The sequence below is a fragment of the Epinephelus lanceolatus genome, chromosome 1 (assembly GCF_041903045.1).
Source record: "Epinephelus lanceolatus isolate andai-2023 chromosome 1, ASM4190304v1, whole genome shotgun sequence".
Lineage (NCBI taxonomy): Eukaryota > Metazoa > Chordata > Actinopteri > Perciformes > Serranidae > Epinephelus > Epinephelus lanceolatus.
In genome coordinates, this window is record NC_135734.1 from 22,756,305 (window position 1) to 22,770,491 (window position 14,187).

A 14,187-nucleotide genomic window follows, 5' to 3' on the forward strand; every position below is an offset into this window, starting at 1 on the left:
TTACCTTGGTCTGGTTTGAATCTCATTTGCCTCTCATTTGCATGGCAGTTGATGCTTTTCTTGTGTGACTCCTGAACTTGGTAGCTCATATGCAAATCTTATTGCCTCGTTCAGCCCCCACCTGTCTAAGCTTTGCTCATCGACAAGGTAAAGATAGAGATTCTTGGGTCCCCTTTCCAGACTGTCATGCCTCCAGGGTAGTCTATACAAGATAAGCACAATCAGTCACAGACAAGCCATTCACTCAGAGGCAGACAAACACAACACAGTCAGACAAGTGTACTCTATAAGTTGTGAGGGCATTATCAGCCATGCTAGTGGTATGGCTCTATAGGTGGCAACATCAGTTTGTTGGTTGGTTGGTTGGTCAGTCAGTCCACCTATCTGGTCCAGATTGATATCTCTCAACAACTACTGGATCAGTTGCCATGAAGGTTTGTGCAGACTTTTATGATTCCCACAGGATGAATCCTACTGCTTTGATTGAACCCCTGATTTTGGCTCGACTGCCATCATCAGGTACCCTGGAAATACAGAGTTCTCATGAGAGCACAATTTGAATTTGCTCAGCGAGTCACTCTGGCAATCAGTAATGATGCTCATTACCTATGCCCATAAAACCGAGCTGCACCAATCACATCGGTGTATCTGATATAGGCGGGCCAGAGGCGAGCTAAACAGATGACGACAGCGCTGCGAAGACGAAGTCCGGAATCAGTCAGTAAACATTGCAAGATGGCTACGGATGAACACCAGTTGTTTGAAACGGCTTTGGCCGCTACAATGAACGAGTCAGACTTGGCTTTTTCTCTAAAAGAGGAACAGAAGACAGTGCTCGAGTCTTTGCTTTGCAAGAAGGATGTTTTTGCTGTTTTGCCGACTAGATACGGCAAGAGTCTAATCTACCAGTTAGCTCCGCTGGTAGCTAAGCGTATACGTCACCCCGTGTATTGTTCTGATTGGTCGTAGTGTTATCCAATTGCGTGCAGTGATATTTACAAATGCATGCTTGGTGCCGCCCCTCGAGTTGGGCCATTTGCATTACTCATGGCCAGACCTTAAATCTTTCTAGATTTGGGTCTGGATTTCCAGGCTAACCATCAAGTTGCCTTTTAATTTCAGTGAAATATCTCAGCAACCATTGGATGTTTTTTCCATGAAAAGCCATGACTTTAGTGATCCTCAGGCTTTTCATGTTCCTCCATCGGCGGGTCAAAGTTTTCACTTATCCTGTGAAATATCTTCTAGAAGGATAGGCACAACATGTTTTACATGGTTCACAGATCATTTGTGATACCTGACTTTTCCTCTAGTGCCACCATGAGGTTGACATTTGTGGTTCTAAAATATCATGACAACTATTGCCAAGCTATTCGGTCATTCCCTCAGCATACATCCTAATGAGTTTGGTGATCCCTTAACCTTTCCTCTAGTGCCATCATTAGGTCCAAATTTTTTAACTTCTCAACAATACAAAGCTAATGACTTACCCATCAGCCTCAGCAGTGCTTTGTGTTTAGCGTTTATCAGTAATGTTAACATGCTAAACTAAATGGTGACCATGGTTGACAGCTCCTAAACATAACTCAGTAGCCTCTGAGCAGTATGGTGAAACAAATTATTTTTTTTTCTCAGTCTATAGCTGCTGTTAACTAGTAAAGATGAAAAGGCAAAAAAAACTGTTAGAGTTGACTCATGTACGTATGTTAACTGTAGAAACAGTTGTGACATAACCGTAACTGAAACAAGCCACAGTTTAATTGTGTGTGTGCACGTGGCAGATAATAGGTGTGCCCCACTACTTAAACAAATAGCACTACAACCTTGTTAATGAAGTAATAAATCAAGTGAGGTAGGGTCATTTTCTTACAGACTTCTATAATCTGACTTCTTTTGCGACCACTGGAGTCGCCCCCTGTTGGCCATTTGAAAGAATGGGGGTTTAAGGCACTTCTGCATTGGCTTTACTTTTCAGACCTGGGTCTCAATGCGAAACAATGCGAAGGATGATCCATACTAAAAACGTACGTACGGACAAAAGGCAAAAATGGCGTGCGCCAAAAAATATTTGACAATTTCTACAATCAGGCTTCCACCTCACCATCTGCGTCACCAGTTTCCCATCTCCAAAATGTTGGTAAACATGGGTAAATTTTCACATCATTAAAAAATGAAAAATAAATAAGACCTCAATTGTGTCAATCATGTTTGCACATAGACTCAGAAACTGTCATCTATCATTAAAATTTTAGGAGCAGGTTACATTTTCTGCAGTTTTCATATCCATCAAAGATTTAAGAGAGAAAATGTGGCGTAACCTAAGGGACACGTACATCTGCAACAAAAGAGAGGAATGAGGTGCACAGTATCATTTCATAACTCAGATAGCCTACTTTAAACAGGTCAGATAGTCATTTTCAGGTGGATGATGATGATGATGAGGAGTGTGTGTGCCACACAGACAGATTGAGAGAGTGACAGTGTAGACAGGGAGGACAGTTCAGACCCTTCAGTCGTGGTGCCAAATGCAAGACATGAGAGTGTGGTGACAGTCAGGGAGGTATCTCCTGGAGAGAAGCAAGGGAGCAAATGTGTCTCTCCATTTTGTCTTGTATTGCTAATTATCGCAACAAATAGAACAGTATAACACATCAGACTCAGTGTGCAAGGTTTCTGTGCATGTGTTTTTTGTTTTGGATGATTACAAAAATTGCTTACGAAAACACTAACTCATTGTGCAAAGGACTTTAATCTTGCTATGTAAAAAGAGGATGTTTGTAAATCAATACCAATCTGACAAAATCTGGTGAGATTAGGATTAGAGACTGAAGACCAGCATTAGGTTTAATTACTGTTACACCCAACGCCTACAACACAAGACACTATGATGCATTGTTAATACTCAGAAGGGCAACTCTCAGTCCATGTTTGCTTAAGGTTTTATGAGTCTTTTCTTTGCAAAGGCTTAATTCCATTATCTCCCATCTGATGCTAATACACAGCAAGGCTTTTTTTCTCCTCTTTTTCACCTCTGTAGCAAAGTCTGCTGAGAGCTGGCACTGTGCCACTAGTGTTTGACTATACTTTGTTAAAATCACCAGGCAATAAGTAAGATAAGAGACAGGGAGGGAGGTGGATAAGAGTGTGCCATGCTTAGGCACTGTTTGTCATTGGCTGTGAATTTGGACAGCAGAGGTCAAAGCTCTTGAGAAATATGCTTCCCTTTGGAGATAAGGCCGGAGGTTTGCGGAGGGGACATATAAGAGGACTATGTATGGATATATGTGCTCATATTTCCACACAGATTCAAGTCGTCTAACTCAGCTTCTCTATTTAGTGTGTAAGTTGGAGCAATGGGACTGGAGGAGACCCATTCAGCGGGGGGACCCATCTGGGGGCTGCCAGTCCTGAGCCTCCCCATGGTGCAGGATGGATAACATGCACCTTTCCTGGGACTTTCTCCGAGCTGTAAGATGATGGGGCAGAGAAGGGACATCACCGGCACTGTGGATAATAGTCATTGAGGAGCGAAGAGGAGCACAATGAAAAACACTTCTCTCACCACCCACCACTTCTCTGTCATCCTCCCTCCATCCTTCCCCATCCCTCTTTCGTTTCCTCTGCTCTGTTATTATCACCCAGATCATTATCAGGCTCACTCTCCCGTCGCCGCGATGGAGAGGAGGGCCGGCCGCCCACATGGCTTTGGTGAGAGATTTCTAACAGCGGCAGCACAGGAGGAAGAGAGGGGGGGCGAAGACAAGAGGCCCATAAAAAAAGTCCATCTAAATATAGAGGCAGCAGGGCCTTTTTCCCCTTGTCCTTATAAAGAGCTGCTGGTGAATCCGGGTGGACTATCCTCCTCACTCTACTGAGAGCTGATCACTCCCTCCAGGATCGGGAACATAACTGTTGGTGCATGAAAACACACTCCCGCACACACAAACACACAGGGCTACGTTGTTTTATGAGAGAGAGAGAGAGAGAGAGAGAGAGAGAGAGGACCAGGGGCTTAGTGAGTTTCTTCTTTACACCAGAGGGCAAATCATGTTTGGTGGAACATACTAAAATAGGAGAGGTTTAAGGAAATCTCCCAAAAGAAATAATGGGAGAAATGGGTGATGGGGGGAGGCTCTTAACTGAGAGGTCAAGACAGGGTAGGAGATTAGGAAGGAAGATACAGATGAATTGATGGCCAAAAATATCTCGGAGGATGGATTATTCAATTAAATTTATATCAACACAATCTCCTAGCTTCCGTCCATACATGCCCCTTTTTGGCTCTTTCACTTCTCTATTCCTATCTCACTTATAGTCCGTATATCTTACTAAAGAGATGTATGTCTGCTAAACTTGGCTCTGTCTGAAAGAAACAGTTTGACATCTATGGGAATTTGCAACCAGAAGCTGGTTAGCCTAGCTTAGCATAACGACTGGAAACAGGGAAACAGCTGGCCTGTTTCTGTCCAAAGGTAAAATATATCCCCTTATACGCATATCTAAAGCTAACTTAATATAAAGCAGCCTCTGAGCTCTAACTCCAAATTGGAGATATTGGAATAACATCATTTCAGACAGTTACAATATCCTCATTCCTTTTACACCAGCCCCCAGCATGGCTGCAAACCTTCCATCGCTTGCAGTTACATCCAAATAAAGTCCAATATTAACAATAGTGAAATATATTAAGCTAATGAGAAGCAGCTAAACACTCTTTGTTTGTATCTGGTTTCACTTGTTCACAAACTGCTACAAATACACAACTAATTCAGGCTAATTAAAAGATGTGAGTACAAGGCCAGCAGTGCTGGTAACCAGTAATCACCCTGGAATAATATGTGACAAAGGAGGTTTTCCTCTTTCTCACATTCTGCTGAAATTATGTGAATGCAGCATATACCAGACTATTTCTTAGTGGTTGCCTGGCAACCTCACTTTGAAGACAAGCCTCTGCTCCCGGCCAAGAAATAGTCCGGTACATTACCCCTTGTAATACCACAAACTCAAGTTTTTTTTTTATAGATTAGACTAATGAGATAACACGTGTAAATACCTTGTTTGAGTCACATGACTAATGATGTGCAAAAGTCAGATCGAGGGCAGGCACTGATAAATCTATATCCTGGGTGCACTGAATATAGAGAAGAGTGACCAAATAAAAAGGCTGGATGAACCTGCAGACAGTCGGTAGTCTTCCATCAGAAAATTAAAACTAATGTTGGATGTGAGCCATACAAAACAAAGAAAAGATATTTTTCCCACAACTTAACCGATTTGCCAAAGTGGACATGATCGCTGACCTTGTAATGTTACTAATGGCGAGCCAGTGAAAGCGTCCAAGAGTCTAGTGTGGATGATAACTATTTTGTGGGTGGTTGTGTCCAAGACTGAAATGATTTCTGTCTGTTTTTGGCCAGGTGAGTAAATGTGCTGGAGGATTTTATATTTCAGCTCTGTACATGGATACACCTCCGTCAGGCTGACATTGTTAGCCAACTTTAGCTGCTAGTTCCTATCTTCCTATCAACGTCATAGGTTTCCAAAGGTCTGGTGAACCCTACTAAAACATCTGTGTCGTGGCTAAAAACACTAAGAAGTTGTCACAGCATATTGGAATTGCATCCAACTCGAAGCATGACTGAAGACAGAGGTTTTTGATCCCCATCTGCCACTGTTTCTCAGAGACCTTTTCTTACTTCTCCCTTTTACATCCTACGATTTTTGGGACTTAAAGTGACTTTTGTTTTTTCCCTATTCAACCAATTGGGACAGTCATCAACGGCCCAAATCATAAACATTTGTGCAGTGTTGTTAGTCTTTGCCTGCCCTCCATCTGGACAGTGAACTGATGTATGACATCATATGCAAAGAAGCTATTGGACTTTGGACAGAGCCAGGCTAGCTGTTTTCCTGCTTCCACTCTTTGTACTGAGCTAGGATAACTAGTTGCTCTCTGCAACCTTTTATTCAAAGTACGGAGATGAAAAAGCAAAAATGCCCATCTCCATAACATTCTTTAAAACATTTTTTTAAATCAATTAGTTACTCCAGTGACTCCATTTATTCCTTGTTCAGAGTGCCACCCTGTGATTAGAGCTGAATGAAACACCTTTGCTAAAGACGGGTTCTGCCTGTCCTGTTCCTCCTGAAACACAGTTGAAGCTCCCCACTGTTGAATGCAGAAAATGCCTGATCAGTTGTAAATGATCAGGCTACAGTCAGCAACATAAAGGTGACCTGTTCACTCAGGACCTTCCTCTCATGACAAATTATCAAATCCAACAGCTGCATCATCAGTGTAACGGCCTGTTCTGTTTTCTGCTGTTGTCGTCTGTGACATCAGCAGCTGCTTTCTACCGCTAAATAACAACATACCTTACACACCGGTCATGTCCTGGTTAACTCTGACCACAGATAGACAGGTTTCAACAGGAGGCACACTGAAGCAGGCCACTTATAGGGCACTTAGTCACACAGAGACACAGATAATGTTTGTCACGCTTTGTGTAAAGCAAACAACAGGTCATTCTCACAGCTGTGCTCGTATGCCAGCGGTGACAGCAAAAGTTCAGAAGTCAAACAGGAGGGGAAATGGTTCACTGTGTGTTTTAACATCCTCTTTTACACCTGTTGCTTACTGCTCCCTGTGGTGTTTGTGTTTGTGGCCACACACTGAGACACACACACACTAAACATGCACGCACACACACAAACACACAGTGGTTCCATCATGGCTGTCTGAGCTGAGATCGCACACCAAAGGCAAGCAAAGAAAGTCCGAATAACATCACACACTGAGCATCAGCACTTGTTACATAAGAGTTCCCCTTCCACAGAGACAACTCCGCAGCACAGTCTGACAGAGTCAATGTCAAACTCTGCATGAGAGAGAAAATGGGTATAATTCGTGCATGACCACTCAGTTGCTGTGCGTACAGCTGAAGTGGATCGATCTGTGCGTGTGTGCGTGAGTGACTGTGTCAGTTTGTGGTCGTGAAAGCCCCGCTGAGAGAGGAAGCTCAGCTGTCAGTAGTTGTCAGGCGTTGGGCCTCTGCTTTTCTCTCTCTCTTTGCTGATCCTGTTGTAGTTAACCTCAACCTCCCCCCCCCCCCCCCCCCCCCCCTTCCTTTTTTCCCTTCCTCTTCTCTTTTGCCCCCCAACAGCGGCTGGCTGGGTTTGAGGTCGAGGTGGAGGCGCTGGTTTGTATAAGCATGTTGGTGAGAGATAAGGACATGTGTCACAGGACCAACAAACCTCCCTCTGGGCTGAGCATCTTATAAACACACACACACACAGTGTCAGAAATACTGTGGCCAAAGATCACAGCGTGTCTTCTGTGATATGTGCTATTAATAACAGGGCTTTGACCTCATGTCACTCTTGGATTTAACACTTTTCACCTACTCACCTCCTCTCTTGTCTTCGTGCACTGCTGTGTCTCACCCTGTGCAGGGTGTTACCCATGTTACATAGCTGCTCCCGTGCAGAATGACACACAACAAACACCCTCTCTCTGCAAACCTCGCTCCACGTTTGGTGCTGGGGGGAGAAAATAATTTGTGTATGTGCATGCTGACACTGCCAGACTGGTGTGGCGTGGTGTGAAATGGATAAGAGGGGAGGATGTGAGGCTGAAAGCGTCTGTGGCGCCTCAGCTCTGCTTTCCGTTGGGGGGTTGGATAGGGGCTGTTGGCGAGGGGAGTGTGGGGGGTGTTTGGGCTTGTGATTGCAGCGCGGCCCTGATGGGCCTTTCCAGGCTCTGCTTGAGTGAGACAAGATCACATTACAGAGCTGAAGACTTGGATGATTGGAGGGAAGTTGCAGAGTGAAGACTATTGTGTTGATGGAATGCAGTTTTATGAATTCACAAACGGCGGCACACATGCACGCAAATAAATACATAAACCCCAACCTACATATTCACACGCTTAGAAATAAAGGTGCTAACTAGAACCATATAGAGTGCTCCTGGAATGAGTCCTACAACCCATAAATGAGTTAGCATATTAGCACTCCCTGTTCCCTTGTCTCGAGGTCAATGTTGTTTTAATGGGTTTTTGATATGTGCCTGAAATGATGTCTGTGGTTAACACAAGCTCAAGGGACTTTGATGGTTTGCTGTAGATTATGCCAGTAAATATCCCACTCATGAATTTTAAAACTTTTATGTGTTTTATAAAAGGTGGTTGCTAACAAGTGGCTAAATGAGACTACAGAACGTCAAACATGGTTTTACAGCCTGGTTGTGGCGGCAGTGTTGAAGACGTGGCCGTGCTGCAGTTCGTTGATAACCTAATGTTAGATTTTTACTCTTGCAATTGTATTTACTCTTCACAAAGCATAAAAGTGGAGCCCATTTGTAAAGATTATCTTGCTGAACAAAACGTGTAAGTATCATAAATGCTTGTTTGTCACAGGGATTATTTTTGCAATAATTTAACATCCAATGGAAAAATCTCATAGACTATTTGCTGAGGGAACCATGGTTTAATTTTTTTTTTCCATGTACACAATATTTTATTTTATTTCATTTTATTTTATATCATTTTTTTTAAATGTTTGAAATAAAGTTTATTCAATTCAAACTCTCTCTTGGAGTTTTATCCACCTTCTAAGGGTGCTAACAAGAATCCATCCAGGGTGTTTTACTGAGAACCCTTTTAAATTTCAAGGGTATCATCTAGATCCTACCCAGGGGTTTCTACCAAGAACCCTTTTATATTCTAAGGGTTTGATCAAGGCCCTACCCAAGGAGACTCCATGAAATAGTGATTGGCCACATTACCCATAGATCTCTCTCCTGCCAGCCGTGGTTTTAGTTTAACAAGTTAGCCTTGATGCCATGATCATGACTCTCCTAAAGTGGCGGGGCTGATGTGTTCCAGCACAGACAACAACACTCATGGTCCACAATCATGTTTTAAAAGTTTGTGAAATCACTATGACTACAGCCTTTACTATTTCAATGGTGCTTTAGGGTTGGGAATTGAAACTCATAATGGTATGGTATGGGATAAAATTAAGATAAAGATACCAACTATGGAAGAATACAAGAAGTATGAATTGATTAAGGGGATTTCAGATACATCTACAGTTAAAAACACCATTTGAAACACAGGTAAACATTTGAATATTTGATGAGAATCTTTTAAAACCCATGCTTTCAGCAACCCTTGAAGAGCTCTTTCCTCCAAAACGGGTTCTTTGGATGAAAAGGATTCTTAATGGAACCCTTAGTCTTACAATAGCTGTGTCTAAATTCAGGGGCTGCAACCTTCAAAGGTTGCATTTGAAGACTAATTGCGTCACATCGGCGCGACCAAGGCTGTCCCATTTCGAAGACTCCCTCAAATGCGGCCGAGAAATGCAGCCTTCTTTCCCAGAATTTGGAGGATGCAACAGATGAATCCTTCGTGACCCAGCCTATCCCAAGATGCATTGCACTGCGGTGATAACTAACAGTTGTTAACTACCTAACAGTTAACTTCTGTTAACATTACAATTAGCTAAAAGCACACATCTTAAACAATCTTGATTTAATAAGTTTACATGAAAATGGTCCTCTATCAGCACGAAACATAACTGCAGTGTCTCCGGTGGTGAATCATCCCCTTTTGTATTAAATAGACAAAATATATATTAAATAACAATCTCTGGGTATATGATTTAGGGCTAACTAACTTACTAGCTTACTCCTTCTTTCGTCAAGCGCAGCTGGTTGCTAGGTAACAGTAACACTAACGGGTCGGGACGAGAACAACTGGTGATGCACCCAGGAAATCCTCTGCAGACCAGACCGTCCCATTTCGGAGAGCGTTCGGTTTGGCTGATGCGATCTTCAAAGGAAGTGGTCGATGTCGACCGTGAAGGCTGTGTTCTTTAAAGGCTGCAAAAGGCTCTGAATTGAGACACAGTTAAAGAACCCTTGGAGAACCCTTTTTCTTGAGTTCTGAGTAGAACTTTTGTCCTTTTGGAACTGTTATTTCTAAGAGTGCACAGACGCCCAGTTCATTGAGACAGCCAACACTTAATCACTTAACTTCACTTGTAGTGCAACCTGTTCCAACTGGCTGTCTTCTTCTGTCCTGCCAACCAATTAATTCCTCTCCACTCCCATTAACTTGGATAAACTTAACCACAAGTATCAGTCCTGTACGGGGTTATCTCCTCTGGCTCACCTCATTATCGCCAGTCCCTAGTAGAGGTGCCAGAAGGAGCAGGAGGTGTGAGAGTGGTGTGTAGGGCCATCAGAGCTGATAGGATACAGGCCTGCTGTTGGATAAGCAGTTGTTTCTGCCAGAGCCCTAAAACTCACACTGATCCACAAATATCTCAACTATATCACATCCAGACTCCACAGCCCTGGTTGCACACTTTCAGAGTCACTTTCAAGTTACATTTTCACTCAGTTAAAAAACTTACGAAGCTTTTTGCACCTTAAAATGTCCAGGTATCATGAGTCAGGGTCAATAAAGTAGCCTATTCATCACAAGGTGATTACGATGAGGCCATGGTAAACTCACAGTTAAAACAACAATTGCATAGAGACAAAGGGACATGTTTATGTAGATGACAGAAGCATATTGGTTCAAGACTCTGCTATGTGCCCAGTTTTACTGGCTGAACCAGTCGGATTTTCCACTACTCATCTGAATGATCAGGTTGCCCAGCTTGTTCGAGGTTACTGGCAGCTTTGCACCCGGCTGAACTGCTTTTTATCCTTGTGTCCTCATTTAGCTTCATCCTTCAAACCTTTGTTCAGGTTTGTAGCATTCATGCAGTGATGGAAAGTGGCCAAGTGCATTTATTCAAGCACTATACTTGAGGTACAGTTTTGAGATACTAGTACTTGAACTGAGTGTTTTCATTTTCTGCTACGTTATATTTCTGCTCCATCACACATCTCATAGGGAAAGAATGTACTTTTTACTTCACTATTTATCTGACAATTTTAGTTACTTTTTACATATTTTAGATTGTTGTATTTCTACTTTTATTGAATTAAAAAATCTGAGTACTTCATGCACCTCTGCATTTGTGTAGCCCATTACAGCAGTTGCTGTTCAGAGTTTGTCTTTCATTCCTCCTCCTACACTTATTGTCTGGGCAAATCTTAAACCTCCAACACCTCATCAAGGTAAGCAATACTCTCTTTAGCGCCATTCCTCACGCTGTGGCGGCATCACAGGCTGGGATCATGGTTAATCACTGCACAGGTATCCCAACTGGGTGGAAATTCAGGTTCTGCTGTTCTGAGCTCCAGTTCCCCTTGTTTGCAGTTAATCTCATTTATCCTTCTTCTCCCTAGTGAGCTTAGAGTGTAACAAAAAAACAATGTTAATACTCCAAGTAAAGTATGCAGCAGTGTTTTTGACCTGGCATTATAAGTGGTGATCACAGTCTGTCTTCACTGGTTGCTTGTATTAAACCATCTTGCATGTCACTCTGTTGTAACCGAGACTTTTACTTTTCACCTTCAGCCACCTACTGATTGTCTCTACCTCTTGTTCAGACCTGACTCACTCCAGACCAGGCAGCATTATCTGAGGGGGTAGTTGGCACGAGGAAAAGGCCATGGGAAATAGCATGTGATGGGTTTCTGGGACCTGGTCATTTCTTTTAAGAGCCTGGGTAAATATAGCCCATATCTGAGGCCTATCTGACACCATGGCACCAACACTCTCCAGGCCCAGACAGGTCCATGTAGGACTGGACTCTGTCGTGACACACAGACACAGGACAATCTAGAGACAGAGCCGGTCAGGTGTAAACTGCTTCTCTTGGGTTATAGGGGCCGTCTAATTAGGAAGTGTTTACATAAAATAATGTTAATGCATGATCAGAGAACATTATCAAATAGGGAGCTCATAAAATTGCCATTTATGGCACCCATAAGAGTCATGTATCATTTCAAATTTATGTACAGTACCTTATAAATTAAACATTACTCTGCTTTGTTTAGATGCAGTTAAGCACGCTGTTGCAGTAGCTCACTGGATACACAGCAAGTATACAAGCAAACAGCAAGCCAAAAAAATAATAAAATAAAATTAAATAAATAAATAAAGCTAATTAATTATTGTAGTTTTGTAAATTAAGCCTTAACGTGGTAACTAGTGTTGTTTAGTAGCAAAATATTTGTTATGCATAAGTGTTATTATCTTTTTAAGACAATTTATTTTCATAAAATGAGTGTATTTACAGAATATAGTTGAGTTACTAATTACTATTAGCTGTCTTATAGTCTGCTTTAAAAATGATGTGCAGCACCATGGGCGGATTATGAGACAATGGGCCCCTGGGCACAGACATGTAAAAGGCCCCACCACCTCTCCTTCACAGGAGCAGGACACACAGAGTTTGTGGTGGATTTCCTTCTTTGTTTTGTTTTGTTTTATGTCTCCTTGTGGTAATTTTGAGCCTCTTCCTGGTCAGCATGTGTTAATATGAGTAACATTTTGCAGTTAAAGGCCAGGGGGCTCCCTAACACTGTGGGCCCCTGGGCCTGTGTCTTCTATCGTAGACTTGGCTTTATTTAAATTTAGGAGGTCATTTTCAAAGGGAGCAATGGTTACAATCCCTGACTTTGTAGCTATAATCATCAAGTTAGCTACTGTTTATATAGCACCCAAGGAATGAGTCTTGCAACCAGGAAATGAGTTAGCATTTTACCACTCACGGTTCTCTGGTCTTGAAGTCACTGGGTTTGTTGAATGGATTTTTGGTTAGATGTCTGAAATAAGGTGTGTGGTTAACACAAGCTTAAGAGACGTTTTGTCTTATGACAAAAAAATATGTCAGTAAATATCCCACCTGTGACCTTTGAAGCTTCTGTGTGTCTTAAAAAAAAGGCAGTTGCTAACAAGTGGCTAAATGATACTACAGAACATCATCATGCTGCACTGTGGTGAACACAGCTTCACAGTGTTATTATGATGGTGACGGTAGGTCATGCAACCATAGTGTCATTAGCTTTTTACTTCTGGCGATTGCATTTAGGTTTTAATAATAATAAAAGAGCTGTTTATTTGTGAGGACTGCCTTGCTGAACAAAACCTGTGAGTATCACAAATGTTTGTTTGCCCCAGAGCTTATTTTCTACAATAATCCAAAATCTGGTGGAAAAATCCCACAGGCCTTTTGAGGAGGGAACCAGTGCTATGCTAACTTCCGTGTCGTCCTACAGAAAAACGTATCCCTGGGGCACTCATAATAGCTAACTAGCCAGCTACGGTAAATAGCACTGATGATTCAATCATATTTTGCAATCTGGGTGGAGACTAACTGACAAGTAGAATTTCATAAATGTTCATAAAACTGGTTATAAAACAGTGTCTTAACTATTTACATGTAGGTCAGGATTTAGGTCCAAATATAATGCAGTAGTTATGGCACTATGTCCTAAAATCTCACTGTGCTAAAATTATCAAGACACTTGTCCTTTTGCACCACCTCAATTTTGGGTGACCATTTGGATTACATTTCTGATCACATATTTGATGAGGTAGAGTAGAATACACTTTGTACATGATGCTAACTCAGGCCGACTCACAGTTGTTTTTGTCCTACATGGTGTTCATGGTGGAAAACAAGAGGCGTCTTTGCCTGGTTGTGATTAAGCTTGAGCTGGGGTCTGATAAGGTGGGACTGTTTTTATGACAGTTCTGAGGAATCCCTTGACGTCAGAGTTGCACGACGGAGTGAGAAGCGTGTAGTGAGTGAGATTTGACTGAACCTACTTTGCACGTGCATGTGAAAGAGAGGCAGATTGACGGACGACTGAGAGAGAGTGAGCCTTATGGTGACTCAGCATAACAAGGTCTGGTAGGCCTGTATGACCTCGTTCATCAAGCTGACACCCGGCTCTGTTTCTGCTCCTCTCTGGTGGTATTCACAAGGAGAACGCCAAACGGAGAAAGGGACAGAGAGCCAGAGAAGATAGGGGAGAATAGGGAGGAGGAAAAGGAGAGAGAAACAGTGGCGTGTGAGGAGAAACAGGACCAGCGAGCGAGCGCTGAAGTGAAAAAGACAAGAAGAGACATTAGGGGAGGAAAAAAGCACAACAAGCAGAAAAAGTTGAGCAAATAAATGTGTGAGTGAGATCACAAACAAAGAACAGGGAGGTGAGATAGTGGAAGATAAACAGTGAAGAGAGGAGAGGGGGACCAGAGCTGCCTCGCTACAGTA